The sequence below is a fragment of the Solanum tuberosum genome, unplaced genomic scaffold, assembly GCF_000226075.1.
Source record: "Solanum tuberosum cultivar DM 1-3 516 R44 unplaced genomic scaffold, SolTub_3.0 scf00014, whole genome shotgun sequence".
NCBI lineage: Eukaryota > Viridiplantae > Streptophyta > Magnoliopsida > Solanales > Solanaceae > Solanum > Solanum tuberosum.
The window spans coordinates 2019434-2026083 of NW_006238939.1; positions in this window are offsets into that span (position 1 = coordinate 2019434).

Consider the following 6650-nt stretch of genomic DNA (forward strand, 5'->3'; position numbering starts at 1 on the left):
CTCACAAATAAGACCGAAGGGCTGATTAATAACGTTTCAAAGACAATTCATCCAATTCTAAGCGTCAACGGTCGTTAATCAGTATTAAACCCAACTAAATGAGTTGGGTCGAATCCCACAGGGAGCGATACGTGTTGAAGATTTAATTTGGAAGTATGAACATGGTCAATTCAGTCGTAGGAATAAAAATTATCGAATGAAAACATCATTCAAATCAGGGGTGACACGAATGTCAAATAAGCAGTTTTGGTTTGGAATTATCAACTACAAACAGCAAACATTACAAAATAACAATAATGAGACGGGTTCTTGGGATGTGATTCGATTATAGGCTATTATCGACAAATGGGTAATTGCAACTATTAGAAAATGGCTAAATATTAGTGAGTAAGCTAGGCTATAGAGGAGATAAACTTTCTCTTGAACAATTTATCCTAAATCAAATTGATTTCTCTCAAAAATCAACAAGCATGCAAAATAAGAACTTCCCACACCTTAGTCCATTCACTCTCTCGAGCTGAATGTGTGGGAAAGGGTTTAGGATTCACTCTCTCGAGCTAAACCCAGGTTAACCCATTACCCATAGACCATCAATTAAACACCATAGTTCTAAAACCTCTCTCCCAAACAAGCCAATAACACAAAGGTAGAATCGCATTTGCAACTACAATTCTTAAATTAACCCACAATAAAAGATTGAAATCACTTTTAAATAGCAGCTAATCTAACAATTAGCAATACCCATAAACTAAATCGGCCCATAATCATATAATCACACCCCAAGAATTGGGTTTTAACTAGACATCATAAAAAGGTCAAAACAGTTACCAAATTGATTATCCATCAATTGGGTAAGTGTAGATTCGTCCTTATAATGATCATATTCGAAGAATCGCAATTCTTCAAAGCTTAGGAAAAACTAGAGAAAATTGTGTCCAGAGCTAAAAGCTTAACAAAAACTAAAAATATATGATCTCCGATACTAATTCCTTGTTCAAAAATGTGTTTATAGTTGCCGAAAATGTGCTGCAATGAGTCACTCGGTGAAGTAAGTCGAGCTCGCCAAACTACTTGGTGAGCCGCCCTTTGGTCCTTTAAATCTCCCTTCTGCCTTGACATCCAGCATCCTCAAGGTCTGTAACTTTGGACGATCTAACACTACATCACGGAACCACTCGGCGATATGCCGACTGCTCCTTTGTCTCGCCAACTTGGTTGTTTCCTTCAGGGCTGGCACACTTGAACTTTAGGCAGTCAAGTAGCCATTCGGCAACTCGCCAAGTGGACTTTGCGATCACCACGCTTGCCTTTCTTCATTCTTTCAGCTCGCTTTGTTCCTTTTTGCAAATTAGTGTCCTTTCTTTGTTCCTCAATCCATATACCTGGAAATCAAGGGTTTTACATGAGTTATTGGCACAAAATAAGCATTTGAGGTCATTAAATCTATATAAATATAGATCCAAATGAGTCCAAATTTTGGACTCATCAACACCCCCAACATAATTTTTTCTTGTCCTCAATTAAACCTCAAGTTCAGCAGTTCAAAAATGATGTCTCAAACAGTGCTACAAAAAACTCAATCATGACTGCAGACAACAGGACTCAACTTATTCATGCAAGGATCAATTGTGCACTCAAAGATTCAAGTTGTGATTCACCATTATCAAAGACTTTCAAGTTCACAATACTTGCTTCAAAAGCAAGTTCAAGCTCAACAAAGATACTAAAATGCCCTCACAACAAAGATGATTCCATATTCACACATAATTGTTCACAATTTACAGTTCCGGAATCACAAACAATTCTCACACTCAAAAAGATTAGCACATGCATGACTTCAACCATAGGTTTGCCCTTATTTTCCAGCCAACATTCGTTTCAGCTCATTCAAGATCAAAAAGGTCTTTTCAAGGTTTGTAACGGGGCTAAGTGTAAAAGGTATGGTTATTTAGGCTTAGTGGCTGCTATCCTCATAAAATGTTGTATGAACATCAATATCCATCCTTTCCTTTAGCATTTTCACTCATGCTCAAAATTCACCCCATTATTCACCTCTAGTGGAATAACGGACAACCCATTTCTTTTGCAACTTTCACATCTTTATTTCACAACTTTTTCATTTATTTTCTTTTTCTTTCTTCTTTTCTTTTTTTTTTTTTTGTATGGAGGGATTCCATCTTTTTCAAGTCCATGGATCAAGGGGTACTTCGTCACACTTCTTGATTTTCCTTCTCTTTTCACCACACCCCCAACTTAGGCTTTTGGCTATTCAAACATACCACACTTCATGAGGATTATGGGTATGTGGATAAAGAGGGGTTACAATTGCATCAAGTTTCTTCCAAGAAAAGGACACGGCTCAAATGGGTTCAAGCAAGATTCACACATCTCACAAGGTTAGCCACAAAAGAGGTATATTGTCAAATTGTTTCACTCTTCAAAATTGTTGCCTAAGATCATTTTAAGAGTTTTGCATCACTTAGTCAACCGGACCAACGGGGCAAATTCCTGGTGTCATCACACAAGGTTCACGCTAAGCTCATCACACAAGGCATTGGCACCAATATCAAACAAGACTCCACACTTTCTCTAGTGTGCGATGTTCATCACAAGAGACTCATTCGATAGTTGGCTAGTCACAACGAGATGCAAAAAGTTCACATATTGTCTATGCAACTTCATTTGGCCTCATCGTAGCCGCGCATTCATTTTTCTTCGATTACGAGCACTATTCAAGTCATCGGTATTGATCATGACCGATACTAAAATTTGACAAGAACAACCACAATCACACACAAGAGGTGGCAATTTTTTTCTAGAAGGGTAAAAAACTATTAGCATTCATAATGAGGAGCCATAAGCTCAAACATCCACAACAAAAGATATCAAAATACAATTTAAGCACAAAAACCCAATAATATATACACAAGATAGTCACACGAGGTAGGTATAGAAATACCTCACCCCACCACTAACAAAAAACAGTTGTCCTCAAATGGAATAAAAATATCCAAAAGTTAATTAAAATGGTAGAGTGGGAGGTAATGAAAGGTCCTGTATACACAGTCTCTCCATTTGTCGGGCCATCTGTGCCCGGGGTCACATCTGCAGTACCAGCTCCACTAGGGCCAACCATGGTGGTATCTCTCAAGGATGTTTGTACGGCTAACTGCACCATCGCCTCTTCAACCTCTGTAAGGCCCTCATATGTAGCCTCCTCATCGACACTAAGCTGCTCCTCATTAGTCTCTACCTCAGACTCAGCAGTAGCCACTCCCTTAGCTCAAACCTCATTTCCGTGGTATCTGGAGAAACATCTGTATCAGCTAGCATGACGGGGATCTCTACAGTCCCAAAAATCATAGACTTATCTGTGGACTTTAGTTGGTCCACTTCCTTCCTCGGCTCAGCAATTGTGGCCTTTAAAGTCGTCACCTCATCAGTGGCCCCTTGGCCTCGCTCACATACCGTTATCCTAGACACAAGGGCATCAATAGACACACAAAGAGGTGTCACAACAGTAGTGAGGGCCATCTTATTCATAACAGGGACTGTGGCCTCAATCCTAGAGGCACGCCTATCAGCAAAATGGGCTAGCTACCCCATCTCTAGTATCGTAGCCTAGGTGAGTGGAGGTCGGGAAGCAAAAGCAGTAGCAGCTGACCTATGAGGCAGGGGAGATGTGGAGGAACTAAGAGTCACAGAAGGGACAACCCTAGATGTACCTGAAGGCCCAAGGGGCCGGAGTAGGCAATACTGCCTCTGCAGGTAATGTATCAGTATCCACAGCCGGGGGAAGAATCCACCAGGGCTGCCTTCTTCTTCTCCGCCTCATCCTTTAAATATTCAGCCTCAATTCACCTGATGTCGGTACAGGAGGTGGGAATCACTTCCACAACCTTCTTTTCATCCCGAGGCACCCGAGCTCATCTGCATAACTTGGTGATCAACACCGGGAATGAGAGCAAAGTATGACGCTGTCTAGCCATCATGGCCATTTCTTGGCCAATGATCATACCCAAATTGAGGGACTTCCTGGCTATGATAGAACCCATGCAGGCCACCCTAGTGTGGCGGAGGATGAACTTATTTTGGGACGGCATGATCGTGTTGCTGATGACCCCAAGCCACTATCTTGCTGCCATATTGAAGTCTATATTTTCAATATGTACCCCAACCTCAATCAACTTCGGAGTATCATTCGATAACAGATGGGCTAATCATCTCTTCAAATCCTCTAGGGTCTTTGTCTTTATCACGTTTTGGTAGTCATCCTCAATGTCTGTTGAGCCCACCAACACTGCATTTATGTCATCGCTGTCACACTTCACTTCCTCCCCCGACAACCACATAATCAATCGGCTTGAATTTAGTGGCTTGCTTCTTCCCTTGTGGTATTAGCGCCCCGTAGGTAGTGTAAAATTCCCGGACCCAATTAGGAATATAAGGGCCCGGGGTTTAATGAAGATTTGGAACTTGTGCTTCACTTAAGTGCGCCAGATCTCTAGATATCTGTCTACCACTCCATTTTTAGATAGCCTCTTCTCCTCGATGATGATGTTCAATCCCTCAGCCTTTAGTCTTTTCATAGACCCGGGAGGAGGACCCTGTGCAGGTGGTGCTGGGACAACAACCTGATCTGGAACTGGAGGAGGAGTTTGGGTCTCAGACACCCTGATACTAGATGGATCATGCATCCTCTTGGATCGTAGCTCTGCTCTCTAGGCTAACAGTAGCTCATCCTCAGGCTCAGAGATGGCAGCCTGAGGGTCCTGGTCCTTACCCTCACTATCAGAAGTGGTGAGGTGAGTGGCATATATCCCGTCACTGTCAGAGTTGACCTCCGGTGACGCAGGAGCAGGTTCCCTCCCTTTATCTTTGCCTTTCCCACATGTGGTAGGAACTTTAGTTGCTTTTACCCGGGAAACAGCTGCATTCTCATTTAAGATAATACCATTTTCCCTCTATCGAGGCGGCATGTCTCGGCCTTCCACTTTTGGTCTAGCCATATCTGTAACACACATTGGAAATAGTTAGAAACAATCCAAGAAAAGTTCAGAAAATATGTTGTAGACAGAGTCGCCGAATCACTTGGGAGAGCCAGATCGGGCTCGCCGAAAGGATTGGCTCAAAAAAATTTCAAAAAAATGGCATGTTGGCAATGGGAAGGTCCCTTTAGTTAATCGCCGACCTCATTCAGTGAGCATAGACAAGCCCGCCAAAAGTTACACTGTATTTTATGGGTTAGGGGCACAGAAATAGAGATCAAAGAAGACTTTCGGAGAGTCGCCGAGTGCACTCGGTGAACTCAGGCTTCTCGCCAAAAGTTACAGAACCAAACTCAACTAAAGCATGAAATTAAAAGAGATCAGGGGGGTTTTGGCAAACCGCCGAGTGGTTCGGCGAGCTCGACCCAGCTCGCAGAAGTGTCCAATGTGCATAATTTCAACCCCAATTTCCAAAATCAACCCCGCAGCCCCCAAAAACAAAATCAAACAACATTTATTTTCAATTAAACCTAGACCCATTAGACCCATGCCACTGGGGTACTCAGACTTCACTCGATTTGGTCAAAATTGGCCATTTGATGACTTTAGCCCTTAAAAATGATATCAAACGCTCCATCATTGGGAAAAGCGCATCATTTAGAACAATTTGGTTTACTGAGACTTGACCCGACTAGACTCAATAACAATTAAGCACAACCCATAAGATTTTGATCAATTTTAAGGCATGCAATTCAGGAAATCAACAATTTAGACCAGTAAGGCACAACATCGAAATTAAACAGGAACATAAGCACACATGCATGATTTCAGAGAGGCCCAACACATATCAACAGAGTTTATAATGATGCATTTTAGTTTAACCATTAATTTAGAGTTTGGGGTTTGAAAAATCAACCTTAAATGCCGAATATACGAATCTGTAAAGCTAGGCGACAAAGATTTCCACTCCGAACACAAGATCTACCAACAAAAAGCGGTAAAATGTGAAAATATAGGAAATATATAGTACGGGTGTGATTGTATGAAGTTAGAAAGTGAGAGAATGTGAGTTTTTGAAAGTTTAAACCTTTTGCCTTTTAAAACCATTCAGTTCGCGCCCTTTTGGGGATATTATTTTTCCTCGCCGAACCACTCAGCGACACGCCGAGTAGGCACTTACCTCGCCGAGTTTTACAGGACCTCCAGTTAACGTGGGGTTCCAAACGGCGGACAAGGTCGGATTCGCCAACCTATTCGACAAGTCACCGACTTGTCCATGGGCCCACCAAGTTTTACAGACTCAATCTTCATAATTTCTTGAGCACAACGGCGTTCTAGGTCGGGATTGGAGACCTCTTCGGCAAATAGTGATGCTTATCGTGACCAATGACACTAACCTACGGTATGAGTGTCTACGATCATCAATAGTATAGTAACCCAACTAAAGGTTGGGGTGGTGTCCCAAGGGAGTGATTTTGAGAATTGATAGAAAAATAAAATTAAGCTCTAACTAGTCGTAGCTAAAGATATTAACGAGTAAAAACATAGTAAATAAAAGGGGTGACACAAAAGTGTCAAATAACGATTTGGGGGTTTTGTCACAATTAGTAAAATTAGCAAAAATTAACAAGAAAATCAAGTATGGGAAAATGTTCTTGGGGT